The sequence below is a fragment of the Fistularia commersonii genome, chromosome 5 (genome assembly GCF_037954325.1).
Source record: "Fistularia commersonii isolate RoL2024-O1a breed Wild chromosome 5, RoL_Fcom_v1.0, whole genome shotgun sequence".
NCBI classification, from domain to species: Eukaryota; Metazoa; Chordata; class Actinopteri; order Syngnathiformes; family Fistulariidae; genus Fistularia; species Fistularia commersonii.
This window is the reverse complement of record NC_141288.1, coordinates 20,998,067-21,017,598: the sequence shown is the minus strand read 5'-3', so window position 1 is coordinate 21,017,598 and position 19,532 is coordinate 20,998,067. Positions and strand designations below refer to the sequence as shown.

Below are 19,532 nucleotides of genomic sequence, written 5' to 3'. Positions count from 1 at the left end.
CGGCGGTGGACATATCGGATACCTCCCGTGGCTTCGTGCCGGTCTCAGGCTCGTCCATTCTGTCCAGACAAAACCCCGTTTTGGTCACTTCCCCGCAGGTTGTCCGGGCGGCATTCTATTTCCTTCTCCAAAAGGAGAACGCGAACCTGGAACTCTTTTTTTTATGTGTGAAATGCAATTATACCTTTGTATGTTTTATTTCATTTATTTTAATAGTAGTGCTATCTAAATAAACACAGGCAGCGGGACCTCCCTGTTTGCGCTTTGTAATAACACGTTGCAGAACAACCTGGCTGTTAACAAAGGGGATAAGTCTAGTTCTGAGAGTTTAGCTTAATAAGAAAACGCAGCGTGCACAGATCGGTGGGTCCTTTCATGACCTGCTGCGTCATTACATTACCGGTGTTAAATCACCAGAGCAAAGAAGGTGTGCCACTGTATAAATGACAGATTGTTGCAACATAGGGGTTGTTGTTGTAGACGTTTCTTTTAATCAACATATTATATGTTGTGTTTTGTCATCAGATTACAGTTTATGACACGGTTGACTAACGCCCCCCGCAAGGTTCGCTGTATTGTCTCACGGGTCAAGCAATTATCGACAACGCTCCGTGATTTATGTACGCGTCGCTCAGTTCCTGCGTGAAATCCATTTAAACGGAGAGTCTATATCCCGGGCATCCAAGCCTCGCAGCCGCCGGTATCCCAAAGACTTCGGCCGCCGAAGTGTCCTCGGGCAAGGCGCCGAACCGCCTCGCGCCGCCATCTTGTCCGAAGTGCTTTTTTAAAAAGACCGTCCACCATGCGGATGCTGCTTCTATGGAGCTTCACGGTGGATCAGTGGCGGTGGAGTCGCCATGCCGGGTGCTAAAAGTCTCAGACAAGTGAATGAAATACACATTCACCCGTTCACATCAGGAGTCACTGGCAAGCCGGCATTTCTTCTAAACGGCTGTCAGCTCACACAAAGAGGTAGGAAATCTTCTTCTTCTTTCGGCTTTTCCCGTCAGGGGTCGCCACAGCGAGTCAACTTTCTCCATCTAACCCTATTCTCTGGATCCTCTGTATCCTAGAAAGAGGTAGGAAATAATAGCCCAAAAAGCGTCCACCGCCGACATCGCTTGAAACCTCGGGGAAGAAACGCAACGTAAGCGTGAGGAACGGGCCCACGCCTTTCTTTCTCTACATTATTCAGACGGACACGCCAAACCCAACGTCGCCATCGGCAGGTAAGAGCTGGAAAAACATGATTACAAATTCACTCGTTCATGCCAATTGACTTTCTACCCCGAACTCCTGCTTTTAGTAAAAACACATTATTTTCATCACATGCCGTTTTCCACGGGGGGGGACGACGACATGGAACCGGATCGCTCTTTGCCCTTTCATCGTCCCTCTGTCTCCGGCCTTGGCAGAACCTTGTTTTTGTGGGTCTTGTCGCAGCTTGCAGCTCAAACCCCCGGACCATCTGCAGCGTCCTCCCACTGGACGACTTTCGATCCGAGGGGACAGCGAGAGGCACGGCGGGGGGGGCGGGGTTGGACCGGATCTCCACGGACGTGAGCTTGGATCTCTGAGGACGTCGCTGGCAAAAACACCGCCTCACCTGGCCCTAGAGAGCACACACACACACACACACACACACACACACACACACACGCTCAGAACTATACGAACAGACAGACAGGCAGCTGCCGGCCTGATAGGGAGGCTGATGGAAATGATACATGGCTGACTGGACACACACATGATGGGAAAGAAACAAACACCGGGAAAGTCATCAGTATGCAAAATAACTAATTATATGAGTGAATGGCGGCGTCCGCGCGGCCGTCCATCCAATCTCAATATACACAAATGTCAGCTTCAATATAATTAGCTTTCCAATCGCCGACAATGCGGAGTGAAAACTGAAAAACCTATTTACGATCCGAATCAATGGGATTTGGGAGTGTCATTCATCGCCGCCGTACGCCACATAAAACTTCATTAGCACCCTGACATGCTAATGGATTTTTTTTGCAGCGGAAAAAAATAAATAAAATAAGAGACATCGCCGTCGGCCGCCGACGTCGCCGTTCGCCGCCGAAACCTGGGGGAAGAAACGCAATGAAAGGATGAGGAACGGGACGCCACCTTTTTTTATTTCTTCATTATTAAGATGGACACGCTAAACCCGACGTCAACATTGGCAGGTAATAAATATTATCATCCCGAGGCTAGAAATGACTTGTAAATTGACCATAAAGCGGATATAAACACACACGCACAAAGACATATACACACACACACACACACACACACACACACTGCATTGAGGGATATACTGTAACAGATGTGTGATGAATGTCTATTATGGAGGTTATGTGATTGTGTGTGTGTGTTTCTTTTGTGTGCGTGTGTTTGTGTGTGTAGGGGGACACCCCTGGGAGTGTTATACCCCTGCTCGGTGATTTTTGCCCCCCCCAGCTTAAGATAAACCACATACAGCTGTGTTTCAGGGGGTCCACTGAGTTAATTCAAAAAGACACAGGGATGCAATGCAGACTCATGTATGGACACACGGTTGCAGCGAGATGAGGCAAGCTGCTGAGAAAACAGTGCCAGCTGGCAACAGGGTCCGCACACACACACACACACACACACACACATGCACACACACACGCGCGCCCTCCCACCAACACACTCGACTGCATTAAAAAAGAAGCTTCATCAAAGCTATTCATGTTGCCTCCATAAGTCATCATCTCATTTGCAAGACAAATGGGGAAGTCAGATTGGTCAGTGCATTTTAATAAAGAGCCCAGCGCAGAGAGCCGGGCGGCGTCCTCCTCCTCCTCCTCCTCCTCCTCTTCTTCTCCTCCTCCTCCTCCTCCTCTTCTTCTTCTTCTTCTCCTCGGCCAGGCCGGGGATTCGCCACGGAACACCCGGGTCCATATTTTAAGCGGTAACCTGCCATCGGCGGCCATATGTCACGCTGAACACCGCTTTCATCTCGCCGCCTCTCTCCGGAAATTTGTTTTCCATGAACTTCTAATTAATAGAAAATGGTTCTTCCGGGATTTCAAAGCCTCCTCCGAACGTTTCCATGTCCGACATTTGACGCGGCGTGTCGCTAATGCTTGTTTTTATGACTTCCCGACGCACCGTGAGGCTCTGCAGAAGTTCAATTCTGAAGAACCCAGGCTTTCTCACAAGAGACGTAAGATTTAAAGCGTATTACAATACAAATAAGACAAAGAAAAAAAAAAACAACAACCTTGACCGCGTCCTTGGATTAAGTCAATGTATGCCTGTGCAGCCCGCAGATAGGCCGGAGCCACGCCGATAAAAACATCATCAAACAGAGCCGTCGTCATCTGATCGCGGCGTGTTTGATCAGCCACTGACCTTAACATTCATCCCGCGGGTCACGTGACGCCGACCCCGCCGCCGAAGGGCCGCCGAGCGTCCGCTCTGAAAGCTATCTGCTATCCGGAGCCGCAGACTGTTGGTTTTACTCGGCCCGGCCCGGCGGCTTTTCGGTGATATCGCTTCCATCCCAGCAATGACTGCATGAGTCCGGCCCGCGACCAGGCATAATGAATGAGCGCACGTGCTAAAATCAATCGCCCGTCAAGGAGATTTGAGGGGAATGGGACCGGATGCACGCACACACACACACACACACACACACACACACACACACACATTTTTCAATTCATTCTAGGAATTGATCTCTAAAGGATAAGCCGTCCCTAAGGGTGACATTCGAAGAAAAAAAGAAGCGTGTATATTCATTTACATTATTTCTGGTGTCATTGAATGCACCGCAGTCAAGTGGATCCATTTACAAATTTACTTTTCAGGAGTTTTGGTTTATATTACAAAGGGTTTTTCTTTTTTTTCACAGGTTACACTCTGTTTTTCTGTCTTGATATGAGTGAATTAGCGGTGCATGTTTTTATATGAGGTGTGAACGAGAGGGTGAATGGTTGTATGTCTGCAGTGACAACTACATTTGCAAGAACTTTAATTATATTGAAAAGTAAATAAATAAAAACAATTCTGAAAAAAATGCGGAGTAATATTTACATTGAAGAAATAAAATAAAAATAAAATAAAATAAAATAGAATGAAATAAAAATAAAATAAAATAAAAATAAAATAAAATAAAATAAAAAAATTATAAAAAAAAAAAAAACTCAAACAAGGTGGCAAGAAATTACCCGAAATACTCGCATTTTTTTTTCGAAAAGGAATAAAATTCCTTCTGAAAGTCAATCATCATAAACAGAGGGATAACGTGGACCCGAACAGTCTGCGAGGAACTTGTGTGTGTTTCTGGACGGCCGCTGGCGCGATGACCTGCCGTCCAGCAGCTGCTGTCGTGGAAACACCGTTTGCATAAACCTCTTTTTTCTCCGTATTGTCTGCTGACGTCGCGTATCCGGTCTCGGCGTTCGCCTCTGCGGTTTGTCTGGGTCAGATTGCATGTTAGTTGCAGAGCGAGCATAAAATCTGTCACGAAAGCTCGGCGTTCAGCCGTCGGCTCTCCCGGGAGGCGGCGCCCGCGCAGGTGTGGCCGACGACGGCTCGTGCCGTCAACGGCGCCTGTGTTTCCTGGCTTCTGGACGCCATTTCCAAAATGGCTGTCGCAAAACAGGAGCGTCTGCGGGCCCGAAGAGAAAAAACCTCATCAGGTAGGACATCGCGCAGAGTTTGGAAACATCACGCGCGGCGAGAATCTGAGGCGCAGCGGGGCGCGACAACACCGACGGCACACACATTTATCAGTTCTGTCACATTCAAGGAAGAGGGAATTCACCCGACGTGCATTTAAATCAAAGATATATTCCTTTTTTATTGAAGTCTACCAATAAAAAATGAATCTTGACGCTCTATCTTCGGTCTTCTCTCTTCTAGCGCTGGAAGAAGGAAGAAATCCGGGTGTATCCGTCTCAGTGCACGGAGAAATCTGATGATTTATTCTCTCCTGCTCCAAGTGTAAACATTCACCCCGTCATTCCTGCATTTTAGTATCTTTGGTGTCCAAGGAACCGTCGTGTTTCATACGGTTGTTTTTCTCTGAACGAGACGGCGGTTAATCCGGAGGTCTGCTTTGACCCCCATCTTCTCAGTCGTGGAACACCTGGATTCCAAGAGGTCTTCTTCTTTGCTCCTCCCAGCCAATCCACAGCCCAGCACCCGGCTCCATCTAACCCTCTCCTCTTTCCCTCCATCTCAGAGTGGTCGTCTCCCGTGCTTCTGGACGCTGTGGGATTCAAGGCCGGTTTTCTTGGCGGAGAGAAAATGAAAATCTCCAAAGTGTGTGATTTCTGCACCGCTCGTCGTCCTGCGCCGTCGGTGTCCTGGCGAGGGAGGGGGGGCGAGGAGGGGAAGGAGGGCGGCCGCAGAGCTCTGAGAGCGGGGAGGGTTCTTCAGACGCCGCCGAGCAGGTGCTTTGGCCTGTAGGTGGGGCTCTGATGCAGGGTTTCAAAGCCAGTGGTCCCTCTGGAAGCGCCAGCAAAGAGGAGAGGAGGGAGGAAGAGCATGCTGCAGCACACACACACACACACACACACACACACACACACACACACACACGCAGAGCAAACTTGCACCACTTACTGTTTTGTATGAAGCCTACATGGATCCCATGTGATGTTGAGACCTGTGTGAGGCCGCGGGTCCCTCTGAAGATGTGGAGATGTTTCCATCTATTAGTTTTCTTAAAGCCTGATTGCATAATCAGGCTTTAAGGAATATGAATTGTGTGAAACAGTTTGGGGGCGGAAACGCCTTTTTGCTTTTTCTTTAAAGATCATCAAAGGGTAATCTGTAGATTATAACCCCCCCCCAAAAAAAAAAAAACGAAAAAAATAGGAATTTCCCTGGTGCAACATACGCAATTAGCATTACATAGAGCTGGAGGTGTGAGTGTGTGTCTGTGTGTGTGTGGGTGTGTGTGACCTTCCCACCCCGTTAACGCTTTAAACTACTTCCGGTTGCGTGTGCGGCGCTGTGCATGCGTGGCACCTGTGAGTTTTGCAACTTTGGAAAAAATAATGCACCTGAGTCTCAGTCCAGGTGCGCCCTCCTGCCCCTCCTGCCCCTCCTGCCTTGTGTTGCGTTCAGGGCCCCTCGGGGCTGCGGGGCTCGTCGATCCTCTCACTCCGGTTCCCTCCCTCCTTCCTTCCCTCCCTCCCTCCTTCCCTCTCTCTCTCTCCCTCTCCGCCGCAGCAGCTCCGGCGCTTCAGTCGAGCAGGAGCGCCGCACTGAGTCACATCTCTGCTGCGCACACACACACACACACACACACACACACGCCGCACGCACACGCACCCTCACGCACATATGCACACACAAGCACAGCCTCCTGCGGTATCCCACACGGCGCGGCGGCTCTTCCAGCGGCACTCCAAGGTCTTCCTCGCCGGGGATGGGAGGCGCGGCTGCGGGGTCCTGCTGAGCGGGGATGCTGCCGGAGCGCCGCCGCCGACCCTCCCCGCGTCCAGGAGCCGCCTGCTAACTCCACCTCCGCCCGGGATTTTAAAGAGGACGAGACGCGGGATCAGGATATAACAGTTATTCCGCTGTGGGGGGGGGGTTTGTCGGGGGGGTGGGGGGGCGCAGAGAGCGGAGTTAGGGGGGGGGGGCGCTTCCGGACGTGGACTCTCATCCGCAGTGTCGATGCGGCTGCGGCTGCGAAGTGAGATCTGCATAGATTCCAGGTAAGGACGGGGGGGTGGGGTGGGGGGTGGGGGGGTGTCTGTGCGTGAAGTTGCCGCCGCACCTGCTCCAGCTGCGCCACGCCGCGGATCGAACCGACCCCCGTCCGCGGATCCTCCTCCCCGGTTCTTCTCCGGCTCGGATCCCCGCCGGTCATGCCCTTCATCCGGGGGAGGCGGAGACCCGCGCGTCCGCCGCCGGAGGCCAACTCTGAAGGTTAAAACCTGCAGGGGTGTGCGTGTGTGCGTGCGTGTGCGTGAGTGCGTGCACGCATGGAGGGGTCTCTGAGGGGACCCCGCCGTTAAAGGCGCTTTTAACCGGACGTGCGTTTCGAACCGTGAACATCTCCCAGATTTCACGCAGTCATGCATTCACGCATTCATCCATGCGTGCGAGATCAAACGCGTCAGGGAGCGCGTGGAACTCAGTGACCGGTCACTGTGTGTGTGTGTGTGTGTGCGTGCGTGCGTGGAGGATGGCTGTTTCTTTAAAAAGAAAAAAAAAAAAAAAGTTCCAGTCTTTTTAAAGCTGCTCTGCATATTTCATGCGTCCTGGAGAACCGGAGGAGCTTCCAGGTTCTCCTGCTGCTCAGGTCCTCCAGCTGCTCTCCAGCCGAGGAGCATCTCCTCTGACGAGCCGAGGCTCGCAGACACATTGTAGCTTGAACTTCTCACGCACTTGACCTTCCGGGGGGTCGGCGGGCCGATGGCAGAGGGATCTGGATCCGTGGATCTGGATGAAGGGGTGCAGATCTGCGCGGGGATCCGCCTCCGGAGCGGCGGCGGGTCGAGCGTGAGCTCCCGTCCCTCGTTTCTCCACCGCCGTGGCGCGAGAAGAAGGGAGGGGGTCCGCTGGAGCTCGGGCCCGGGTGAACCCCGAGACCACGACTGTCCCCGAAGGAGAACCCGGACCTCCTGGACCAGGTCCTGGAGGTCCTATCGTGCCCTCGCTTTGATTCCATTCCTTGCGTACAAGGTCAGCCCCCCCTTGCAATTGTGCGCGCCGTGCACAGAAAGCAGCTGTGCTTTCCACGCCGTCTCCTCCTCCTCCATCCACCTGCACCTCGACCTCCAGCGTGAACTTACCCGAGCCCCCCTCCGCCCCCTCCGCCCCCCCTCCGCCCCCCCGGCCCTCGCGCCGTTCGCCACCGGAGGGGCCGCCCGCCGGGACCCGGCTGTTTTCCGGCGCTCCCACGAGGGGCAGTGTGGCCGCACCGCCGCGCACGGCAGGCACTCTGTTGATGGATAATCAGTCAGAAGATATATTGATTATGGATTTACAAGTCACGTGACTCCCTCTAGCTTATTGGATTTTATGCTGTGTGTGTGTGTGTGTGTGTGTTTTGTCTACCAGAGCCTGACTCAGTTGTGTTCCAATTTGTGCGCTTATCTTCTTAGAGGTTGTGCAACTTTACGCTCGTCTGCTTGTGTGTGTGTGTGTGTGTGTGTGTGTGTGTGTGTGTGTGTGTGTGTCTCAAGGGAAAAAACAGTTAGTCCCTGAGCAGTTTGATAATCCTATCTGGTCTGTGTCTTTGCCTCCTCGTCCTTTCACCAAATTCCAGGCCGCTCCTGGAAACGTATTGGCCGCCGTTATCGGCCTGCGAGCGCCTCGCACACACACACACACACACACACACACACACACACACCCTGTCTGCCAGCCGATGTTATGGTCACACGTCTGGGCGCGGGGAGCACGCTCCTGTCAATATTATGGTCTGTGCGTGGACACACTCCCTCTCAAGACGTGCATCATATATATATATTTTTTAGGAGGGGTGGAGGTTACTTGCAAAAAAACATAAAAAAGCTTTGCTCGCTGCTCCTGGCAGAGGCAAAGTGTGAATGAATACAAATGTGAAGAAGACGGGCCCCCCTCCTTTAAGTGATAGCAGTGTCGGCAGCGGAAGTGTGTGTGTGTGTGTGTGTGTGTGTGTGAATGAAGCATCTGTGGGCGTCCTGTGGAGGCCCGACATGAATCTCTGGTCGCAGACACGTATCGTCACGTCTGACTGAATGATGAGTCTGTGGGTCGGACCTGAATGGCCCATTCTCTCTCTCTCTCTCTGTTTTCCACTCCATTTTTGTCGCCACACACACACACACACACACACACACACACACGCGCCTCCGGGCTGTGACAGGACCACCAGCCACAGACTGGTGTTGGCCCCCCCCACCCCCGTTTCCTGACACAACACACCAGAAAAGGCCATCAGAAAGTAGCAGAGGTGAGTAAATGTGAGAGGAGAGGGTTAGACGGAGGCGGCTGATTGGCCGCCGGTTTAGACCGAGGTGTGTGATTGGCTGAAAGGGAGCAGCCCAGAGGAAGCAGAGGACCAGAAGTTATGCAAGTCCTGTGAAAGCGGCATGTGTTTTTGATCAAATCCTGAACGGAGGCAGAAGGTTCTCCGCGGGGAAACAAAGCAGAAAGTGATTTTTTTTTTTTTTTTATGAGGCAGAAGAATTGATTTTATTCGATTTGTTTCTATTCATAAATAACCAATCAGAGGCGAAATACGCCGATCCGTCGGTGCTGCGTCCCATCTGGTCCGAGCGGAACCCGACCTTGGAGCGGCGACACCGGCGTCAGAGGCAATTACGTCCGAGTTGACACTTCATTAAAGCGAGGCGGCGCCGCCGACTGGTGGCGTGATGGTTTTTGATCTAAATTACAATTCTGGCGTGGGCGGACGGGAGCGGGGGGGGGGGCTGGATTTCGCTACATTAGAAAAAGAATAATTGCCTACAAGTATGTAATTTGGCCTCTGGTGACGCGCGGCGGCGCTGCATATTGATGCTCGCCACCACAATGACAGCACAGATCTAAAGTGAGGATCCGCAAACAATAGGCGCCGCCGGTTCTTCGGGGGATCAATACGCGTCAAAGCGCTCGATTTAATCGGAGCCCTCGTTCCCACGGGGACGCTTTCCTCCCTTATGCATATACGGCGATGTCGCCCGAATATGAGCGTGCATGCGTGTCCCCGCTCGGGTCACGTGACCTCCTAATGAACGCGCCCCCTTCTCCTTTCACCCCTCACCCTCCGTCCGTCCTTCCCGGTGTGTGTGTGTGTGTGTGTGTGTGTGTGTGTGTGTGTGACATCGGACGGGGAATCCGGACGGCGTGGGCGTGCGTTCGCTCCTCGCGGGTCCCCGTGATTCACACGGAGCCGCCAGTCTGGAATATAAACAGCTCGCTTTGATGCGGCGGCAGATGACACGCCGTGGCATATTGCTTCTCGTGTTTGTGTGTGCCAAGCTGAGCATGACAAGCAGTAAATTAGTTTTGTTTCAGATGCATGAAATGATGAGAAAATTGCAGACGGTCTTAGGGCGCCCCCCCCCCCCCCCCCCTCGCCGCCCCCCACAACCCGCTCTCATTTGCTCCTGTGCTGCTGCCATAAGTAGTCGCAGGGATTAGGCCCCTAATTCTGTTTTCATCCCGCCAGTCTCAGAGAGGCATGGGTTTGCATGCCTAAGTGTGCACCCGCGTGCACGTGAGCACGCTCGGTTTATTAATCCATATCAAATAATGCCTGGCGGCGCGTGTGTTTACCATGTGACCTACAACTAGCATAGGAACCGCCATCTGCATGTGAACCCCCGGGGTGTCTTTACTGGAAGGATTCAAGACTTTTATTGTCATTTCACAAAGTGCGATGAAATTTTGGGAGCCGGCAGCTCTCAGGTTCGGTGGAATCAAAAACAAAAAAAAAAAAAAAAAGCAGCCTTAAAAAGCAAGACAACAATGCAACGATAGCGGCGTCTCCAGGCTCCAGAGAAGACAGAAAGAAATAGACTAACAATATAAAAAAAAATTTAAATTACAAGTAGAAGAATAAATACATAAACGTAAAAAAACGAAAAGTGGGGTTTATTGTGCTGCATGTGAGGTTCAAGTTCAGGGTTGAATTGAGCGCGATGGGGTAAAAACGGTTTTTCTGTTTGTTTTGGTCTTGATCGTCCTAAAGCTCCTTCTCGATGGCCGAGGTGGGACGGATCTGTGAGGAGGCTGCAGGCTCTCCTCAGGCAGCAGGTCTTATAGAAGTAGAACATGGGGTGGAAGGTGCAGAGGTCGGCGGGGGCGGATCAGATCGTGAATATATTGGAATTAGAGGTCTAGAGGAAGACCCAGGAGAAGATGGATGGACGTCGTGAGAGAGGAGGATCTGCAGAACGGGGTCAGATGGAGGAGGTGGATTCGCTGAGGGGGGAAGGAGAAGGAGATCCGGGTTCAAGTTCAGATCTGCCCACTGGAAAACAAGCTCCCCGGCGTTGGAGAACAATGGTCGGATTCCCACGTTCTCCATGTGTCTACGTGGGGTTCCTCAGGGTTCTGCGGGTTCCTCCGTTCCTCAGCGGCGAGGCTGGAGGTGGCGTCCCACGACCCCCCGAGAATAAGACGTCTGATTACTCTTTTTTTTCCCGACGCTGTTGTTCAGTCGTCAGGGGAGGGCGGGGCGGGGGAGGGAGGTCCTCCGCCGGAGGGTTTCAAGCCGGTGATGCGTCTGGTGGACCTCCTCGCCCCCACGCCCACTCCTGTCGCCCTCGCGCTCTCACTTCCTGTCTGCCCGCGGTGTCGCCGCCGAACGCTACCACGGTAATTGTGGGACGGCGGCTCAGGGAGGAGACCCCTGCTGCTCGCCAGAAGGCGTGGGGGGTTTGTTGTAATACCCTCCTCCTTCTTCTTGCCCCCCTCCAGGACGGATCGTCGGCCGCTAGCAGAACGTCGGGGGAGAGATTTACCCGGGCTTACACCGGGTTCGCCTCTTATTCCTTTCACAGTTCTCGTCCCTCTCGACTTCAGGATTTTTGCCTTTTTTCTTGATTTTTTTTTTTACGTCTTATTTTGATGGGATTTGGAATGGCTGTTTTTTGTTTTGTTTTGTTTTTTTTCCACATGAACGCAGTCGTTGACTCCTCGCCAGCGCCCCCAAACTCTCGCAAGGTCCTCGGAATAAAATGTTTTCTTTAAAATATCGCTGTAATGCCGGGGAACCGTCGGGCGCTCGTCGCTAAACGCTATTTATCGATTTGATTCGATTGAATTTGCGTCGCTGCGTCGTCGCTTCCTGTTTCCGGTTAGCGACGCTAATCCGCGTCTTCGCCAAAATTTTCTCTTCTCTGGATCTCGCTGACAGACTGTCCTTACCTGCCGCCCACTTCATGAACCGCGTTACTACGGCAACGTGATTTGTCACCTGAAAACCTCTCCAAAACACACACTCCAATAAGTATCTCCTGGCGCTGAGCTAACGGCAGGGAGCGATAAGGAATCGGTGGACGCTTGAACGCTTCGCCCGTCGGAAGCAGAGGATTCATTGCTGACGTTCTCAGTTCTTCTGCGGGAACATCTCAGGTGGCAACGCGGCAACATCAGCCCGTTCGTCAAACCGCGGCGAGCTAACGGTGGCTTCCGTCCACGGATCGATCCGTCGCCGACCGTCGGCCGAGGTGTCCTTCAGTGACGCGCAAAAGGAACGTATCAGTTTCCACGTGTGACAACAAATGCTTTGGGACGGAAATATCAGAAGATCAATGGAACGTGGGACAACCGGGTCGCTCGGTTGGTTTCCCAGGCGGTTCCTTCCTGATCTCAGGGTTCTCCTGTGTCTGCGCGGGGTTCCTCAGGGTTCCCCGGGTTCCTCCTGCAGTCCAAACACATGATGGAGGTTCTCTGGAGACCCTGCATTGTCCACACGTGTGAATGAGAGGGTGGACGGTTGGAGGTCTCCACATGGTTAGATGTTTCTTCATGAATGGGAACATTTTATGTCTCCAAATGGCAAGTGAATGTTTGCATGTCTTTAGAGTGAGTCAACGGTCACATGATCTGAATGCCGATTGAGTGAGTAGAACATCATTCAGCTGTGATTGGACGCACAGGAGCTCCCGCTAGCTTGCAAGGCTAACATCACGCCGTAGCGGCCATGTTGGCCATCGCCATGGTGATGCAGACGGGTTTTAACCGAGGAGATGAACGCATGAAAACAACACCTCTTCCTTCTGCTGGTCAGTGAGTGCATTCAAGTTATAAATGAGTAAAAGCGTGGAAAACAAAACATCACGCGTTCCTTCCTTTCCGCTGCAATGGATCCGAACCCCACGTTCCCGGTCTTACCGTGCTGCAGAGCTCTGGAGGTCCTGGAGAAGATCGCCACGTGCCTGCGTCCCGTGCCCCGGAATCTCTGGCGATTCCTTCCCGAGGTGGATGGCGAGAGAAGATCTGGGTTCTTTGGATTTGAAAGACAAATGTTTTGACGTCCCTTTGCTCCCGGAGTCACTTTTTTTCAAATCGGTGATCTCGGTTTGACAGTCGGCCTGCTGAGACCCTCCTCGGGGCCGCCGCCGCCGCCGCCGACCCGCCGTCTGTTCGCCGTCCAGGATCTCAGGAGGGAGCGTCGGCGTTGGTGATGACCACTGCCCCTCCTCACCTCCACGTCTGCAGACACCAGACCGCAGGCTAGAAAGCGCAGCGTTTTTAAAGGGTTTATTTCTACGGCCGCAAACCCCGACTGGGTGTCTGAGGACGCTTTCCATGCGGAGCAGGTCTGGGACCAAACGAGATGATCTACAGGAACCCCATGTTCTCCCAGGAGCAAGCACTGCCTTCAGCGCTACGTGACCAGTGAATGACAGAGTGAATGGTTGTATGCATCCCTGTGATTGGCCGGTCCAGGGTGAGCCCCGCCTCTCATCCAATAGGCCCCGCCTCCTTGTGACCGTGAAGGCCGGACGAGCCGTGCCGATAAAGAAGGGTTCTCAAACCACTCGTTTGAAATCGATGAAATCGCGAGTAAGTTAGATCAGTGACGCATTTGAAAGTATAAATGACGTAAGAGTGGAGTCCATCTCCGGCCTGACGTCCATCCAGAAGCTTCTCCGGCCGCGGCGAGCTGCTGCAAACGCCGGCGCCGCTCGTTGCGTCAAGCTCCCCGCCTCAGATATGTATTTTCCTCTTCTGTTGTCTCACAAAACAACCACAGATGTCCACAAACGTAGCCTCTGAAAGCAAGTTCTGGGAAAAGTCCCCTCTTCTTCCTCTGTTTAGTGTCCATCCCTTTTACATTGTTATGCATTCCAGCTGAGCTTTGACGGGGTTGTTTTGGGCCCACCAGCAAATCTGGCAACCAGATAGCCGTGTGTGTGTGTGTGTGTGTGTGTGTGTGTGTGTGTGTGTGTGAGAGAGGATTTTTTTCTGGCGTTCTCAGGGGGGTGCTGAGGTAAAGCTTGCAGAGAATCAAAGTGTAAAAAAGAAAAAAACAACCAAAAAACATCCATGACCAACCGTTGGGACACGACGGGAAAAGGGAGGAAGAGGAACGAGGAGTAACAGGCTGGATAACAATTTGCATCCTCTCTGTGACGGACAGGGTGTGTGTGTGTGTGTGTGTGTGTGTGTGTGTGTGTGTGTGTGTGTGTGTGTGTGTGTGGTAGAAAGCTTGTCTGATGTGTTTATGCCACAGGCTTTGAGGGATGGAGTTGTAGGCAGAGGGCGCATTTGTGGCGAGACAAGCAGATGAGAAGCGAGGAATGGAGTGTGAAGCCTCCTTCTTCTCAGCGTGAGGAGGAGAAACAACATGTGGAACCTCTGAACTCCTTCACGCCGTTGCTTTGATTGTGAAAAGTTGTTCGGTCTACGGCGGGAAGACTCGTGAACCCGCCGGTTCTGGTCGTCATGGATACGGAGTCCTGGTCCCGGTTTGGACGCGGGCTTCACGTGCATCGCGGCCACTAGAGGGCGCTGCAGAGGTTCACATCGGGGTTCCGACCCGTCCATCTGTCCATCATCTGCCGCTCACTGGTGCTCAACCCCTCGCTTTGTAGGGACACACAACCGTCCGCCATCTTGTTCGTACGTGGCGCCGCCGAGGCAGACGTGTTTGCTCGCTCTGACAGATACGTTTCCACAACATACATGTGACAATAAATGCTTTGAATCATGAATTCACGTTTTACGTCACATGCCATATAGACGTGATTCACCCTCGTTCCTGGATCTCCATCGAAGGTCCCGTCCTGCTCTGAGGTCTGGAATCAGCGCCTCCGTTGTGAAGAGGTTTGCATCCTTTCCTTCCCGGACTGGTCTTTGCCCTCCCGGCCTCCTCGCGTTTGCGTTCACACACACTGGGATGCTGTCGAGGCGGTTCAAGGACGCCGCCGAATCACCCTTTCCCGTTTTGCGGGCCGTTTAACGGCAGCTGCGCTCCGTCCTCGCCGCCGGTCGCCGGCCGCCGGCTTCCCCCTCCGTCTGCAGGCAGGCTCGGGCGAAGGCTCGCGGGGAAATCACCTGTCGCCAGGTTGCGACCGCACAGCGACTCCTCGCCGTTCCCGCCGCGCTTCAGAATGTGTTTTTAATCATCCTCCCGTCGCCCGCCGACCCTCTCCTCATCACGTCATCCAATATCAACGCCGTCCCAACGAGCCCCGGGAGACGCTCTGCCCCGTGATTATTGGCAATTAAAGCCAATTAATGGCGATTGCGCTTTCCCTCATCAGACGGTCGAGAGGGGATTGAAAGGAAATGGTTTGCACATATAGACAGATTGGATACGTGTGTGTGAGTGTGTGTGTGTGTGTGTGTGTGTGTGTGCGCGCACGTAGGCATTATTACGTGAGCACCATTTTTAATGATAATGTCAGCGTGAATGTCTGACCGACTGCGAGTTCTTCACCGTGTCAGATGTGTCTTCATCAGGCAGCCATCTTTGATATCCCTATGTTGCAGTAGGAAGGAGTATTTGGACGGACGGGAGGCACGGATGAAGATGTTGAGGTTCTTTTTGAGCTGGAGAAGATCTGGATCCACGGATTGTCGGACAAATGTTTACTACGACAGCAGAGAAGAATGTCAGGGTGGTGCAGGACATGTATGACCGTGAAAGAGGAGTTAAAGGTGTTTGCAGTGGTGACGGACAAGCTAACAGATGAGGTTACACAGGAGTCTCCAGGGATTATGATGTTTGCAGATGTTAGGTGGAGGAACATCTCGAGATTTGGAGGTATGGACCCGGAAAGGAGAGGGATGAAGGTTAGCTGCAGCAAGACAGAATCTGTGTGTGGATGAGAGGAACGGTGAGGCTACGGCTGGTGGAGATCAAGAAGGTGGAGGAGTTTAAGGACAAAGGGTCAACGGTCCAAAGCAATGGAGAGCTGCAGGAACAAGGTGGTCTGAACTGGAAAGTGTCAGGGATGATAAGACGGGGAGAAGACCGAGGTTGGAGCAGGTCTGGAGAAACACCAGAACGGAGGTTTATGGATGGATGGATGGACGGTGGAGGACAGGAAGGTAGTTGGAGTGAGAGGAGAGGGTTTGATGGATTGGATGGATGAGATGATCGGCTGGGTGAAGGAGAGAAGAAGAAGATGATGTCGTGTCCTGCGACGCACTTTGGGTTCTCTGCTCTCAAACACTCCCGACACAAATGGAAAAATCCAGATTCTGTTTCCCGTTAGCATGGAGGGATGGAAATATTCAGGAAACCGTGTGTGTTTTGTTTTAGATGACATCATGTTGTGTCACACACACACACACACACACACATACACACACACTGCATGAGAAGAACTTCTCAGACCTGACCGGAAACGGACTGATCCTGGCGATCCGTCTCGGCGTGGCTCAATTAGAGGATGATGACCGCCGTGCTCAGAGGGTTGACGTTGAACGACGTGGACGTCCGTCCGAGTCAAGAATCCCAGAAGGCCGTGACCTCTTCTCCAGCTGGGCCACCAGGAGCTGAGATCTTTAAGACTCTCCCTCATTCCAGCTCTGGATTAAAAGGCACGGCTGTAATCCACGCGCCTCGAGCGATTCCAAATCAACAACAGCACAGCTGAGGCTGCACAGATGTGCATGATGTGTGTGTGTGTGTGTGTGTGAGCAGGATAAGACAGGCCTGATTAATATGGGACTGTTGTTTCTACCTTGTTCGGCCGCAGAGGGTTTGTATGGGATGCCGGCGTACAGACGTTCACGGTCAGTCGGGTTTTACACCGACCGCTCGACGATGCGGCGTCGGAGGCACGTCGGGCGCGGCGGGAGGAGTTATTTCTGGGTAGCGGCGGAGAAGTCAGCGTAGATTTGGGTAATTGCTAATTATCAAAGAAGAGATTATCAGTGGCCGACAAAGGGGGGGTCACAGATTGTGCCGGATAAACATCTGAACTGGGGCAAGTCTGATCCCGCCACAATCTCTTGACTTTTATCCAACGGGCGGGTTTGAAAGCGAAGCTTTTTCTTTTGGTTTGACGCCACGCGAGCTGGAACCGCTTGGAAGTAAACAGCATCCGAGCGGAGAGCGGGTCCTGAAGTATTCATGGGGTTTAATAACAAAACATGACGCAAAGATCGGGACACACTCAAACATCTCGGCTCCTCATGTCGGATCTTCGGAGGGGGAGGTTCTGCTGACTGCGGCCGCCGCGCTCTGTCATTGTGGCCGGCTTTTTAAATAGAGGCCGTGGACGACGGCGGCTTCTATTTCCATCGCGCGGTTTGAGATCCGGCTTTATCAAAATACGGCGACACTTTATCTTCGCCTTCTTGCCGTCCCTACAAGACAAACCTCCGGTCTCGGGGTTCGTTTCAACTCGGATCGACGCGAACAGACATTCCGGAAGCCTCTTCCTGTCCAGTTGTAACAAACGACACACGGTTACAATCAGCCATCGCCGAGTTTTCATCGCGTTCACTCATTCGCTCATCATCTACGGCACTTTACCCGCTCGCTCGGGCCGGTCGCAGACAACGTCATCCCGCTACGTTGACCGTATAGTTTCCATGGCAACGACTCCACGCGCCGCAGCTCTGCGATGTGATTGTTAGCCGGTGTCCGGGTTTGGCTGCGCCGCAGGTTCCCGATCCAGCTGTGTCGCGGCGTCGCTCCGTGCCAGGCGGTTTACCAATAAGTCCACTTTGCTGCCACTCTGCTGCTTCTCAGCTCACTATTTTGGCTATTTCGTGGCCTGCAGCGTCCCCTGTGCACAATGAAGCGTTATTATTCCCCATAATTACCTTGATTGCGCACGTTTGGATGCGTTTCCGTGCCGGTCCACCTGCCGCCAGAGGCTGCGACCTCCGTGACCTTCCTCCCGCCGAGAGCCGAGCCAAACCTTCTCTTTAGAAGTGGCACTTAATGAGCTGAAGCTGCAATCCGGATTGACACAAACACATCTGTAAAAAATAAAATAAAAATCACAGAGCGTCTCAGTTGAGCAATCCTAAAGCCCCGGAGGATTTCAGATTTTTCTTTCTTTTTCCCATTGCTTAATACAAACGACGTGGCATTTCTCACATCGCAGCTAAAAAAACAAAAAAAAAAAAAAAAAAAAAAAAAAAATCAAGTCATTCCAGCTTCAAGCAAACTCAGAATTAATTACTGTGTCGAGAGGAAAACGGGATACTGGAAACCATAGATGGCGGAGTGTGTGTGTGTGTTAGTGAGTGTGTGTGTGAGTGTGTGTGTGGGGGGGTGAGTGGGACAGAAAAACAATTGAAATGATGAAGAGCTAAGCTTGAGGAGAAGAGGAAGGGTGGATGGATGGAGGGGCGAAGGGAGGGAGGACGTGTTGGGACTTAAGATGATGCCAGTCAGCAGCTGATGGAGGAGCGAGACGATTGGTTCGCACCGGCCGAGGAGGAGCGAATCGGAGGAGGGGGTGAAATGGAAAAAGAGAAGGGGGGGGTCACGGGCTTTGAATCGGACGGATTCGCGTCCGGATTTATCGTAATTGCTCCAAAATATCCCGGCCTTTTCGAGTCGGAGTGAACTTCTACATGACACACATCAGCGTCCAGGAGGAGGAGGAGGAGGAGGAGGAGGGGTATCTGTTTTTCGTTAACACCAAATCGGCGCTTCTCATTAAATATGGATTACACAGAAATATTTAAAGCCCGGCTCAATTTCTCCTCATGGCGGCTCACGAGTTTCCCCGGACGGCCTGGTGGCGGGAGGGTGTGTGACGGCGAGCTTGCGGGCGGCGGGCGAAGATCTGCCGGCTGTTGATCGTTTCATGTAAATTCATTAAACGACACGATTGGTTGTAGATAAAGCACTTTAAGAAGGGATCATTTTTCCCTGAGCTTTTGTTTTAAGGACTAATCCTTAACGGATGGATTATCATTTAGAGAAACCAAATGTCATTGGCTTTCGCGGATTTAAAGTTAAACTCTTAACTAAGTGGTTGGAGCTTCTGCCTCAAAGCACGAAGGTCTGCGGTTGGATTCCCACAGGACGCCTTATTGCGTGGGGTTTCCACCGAGCAGTGTGTGTGTGTGTGTGTGTGTGTATAGAGTTTCCCTGAATGTGTGTTTAGATGACCTTAGCGAGCAGACCAAGGACTGCTGGAGGGCCGCTCTCCTTCAAGGACCGCCCGCTAGGGAACCAAGAGTGACTCTGTAACCCAAGACAAACTGCAGAGTAGATTATTTTAGTATTTACATGAGTGGGAGGCCTGACTGCATGTGTGTGTGTGTGTGTGTGTGTGTGTGCATTGAAAACGAGAAGCATCACAGCAAACGGGATTAGAGAGGAGCAGGAGGCTCTGAAAATATCTTGCAGATTGAGCAGGGACGGGAGCTGGGCAGATGTTAGCGAGGAGGCCTGCTCCTCTAAGCTTCCAGTGGAGGTTTCACTTTAATAGCTCCTCAGATCTCCGTTTTGAAGCTCATGCTCTGGGATGTGTAGACATCAAGGAAGGAAGATGTGTCTCGCTAATGTTTACACCTTCAGTGGAGGAGCCGGAGTTGACGTCTGCCGCGCTGCCTGGTATCGCAGCATCCACGCCGCGGTGTTCCCCTCCCACGGGGCGTCCCGG

General features: G+C 52.4%; 1 protein-coding gene across 1 annotated transcript in view; it reads left to right on the top strand.

Annotated features, from left to right (window-relative positions):
- Positions 1 to 6,259: 6,259 nt before the first annotated feature.
- The window catches only part of plxna4 (plexin A4), a 238,610-nt gene continuing 225,337 nt past the window's right edge, over positions 6,260 to 19,532 (top strand). Inside the window, exon 1 of the mRNA XM_086147306.1 lies at positions 6,260 to 6,713. The gene's annotated coding sequence lies outside the window, so the exon portion shown is untranslated. The remainder of the gene's footprint in view (positions 6,714 to 19,532) is intronic.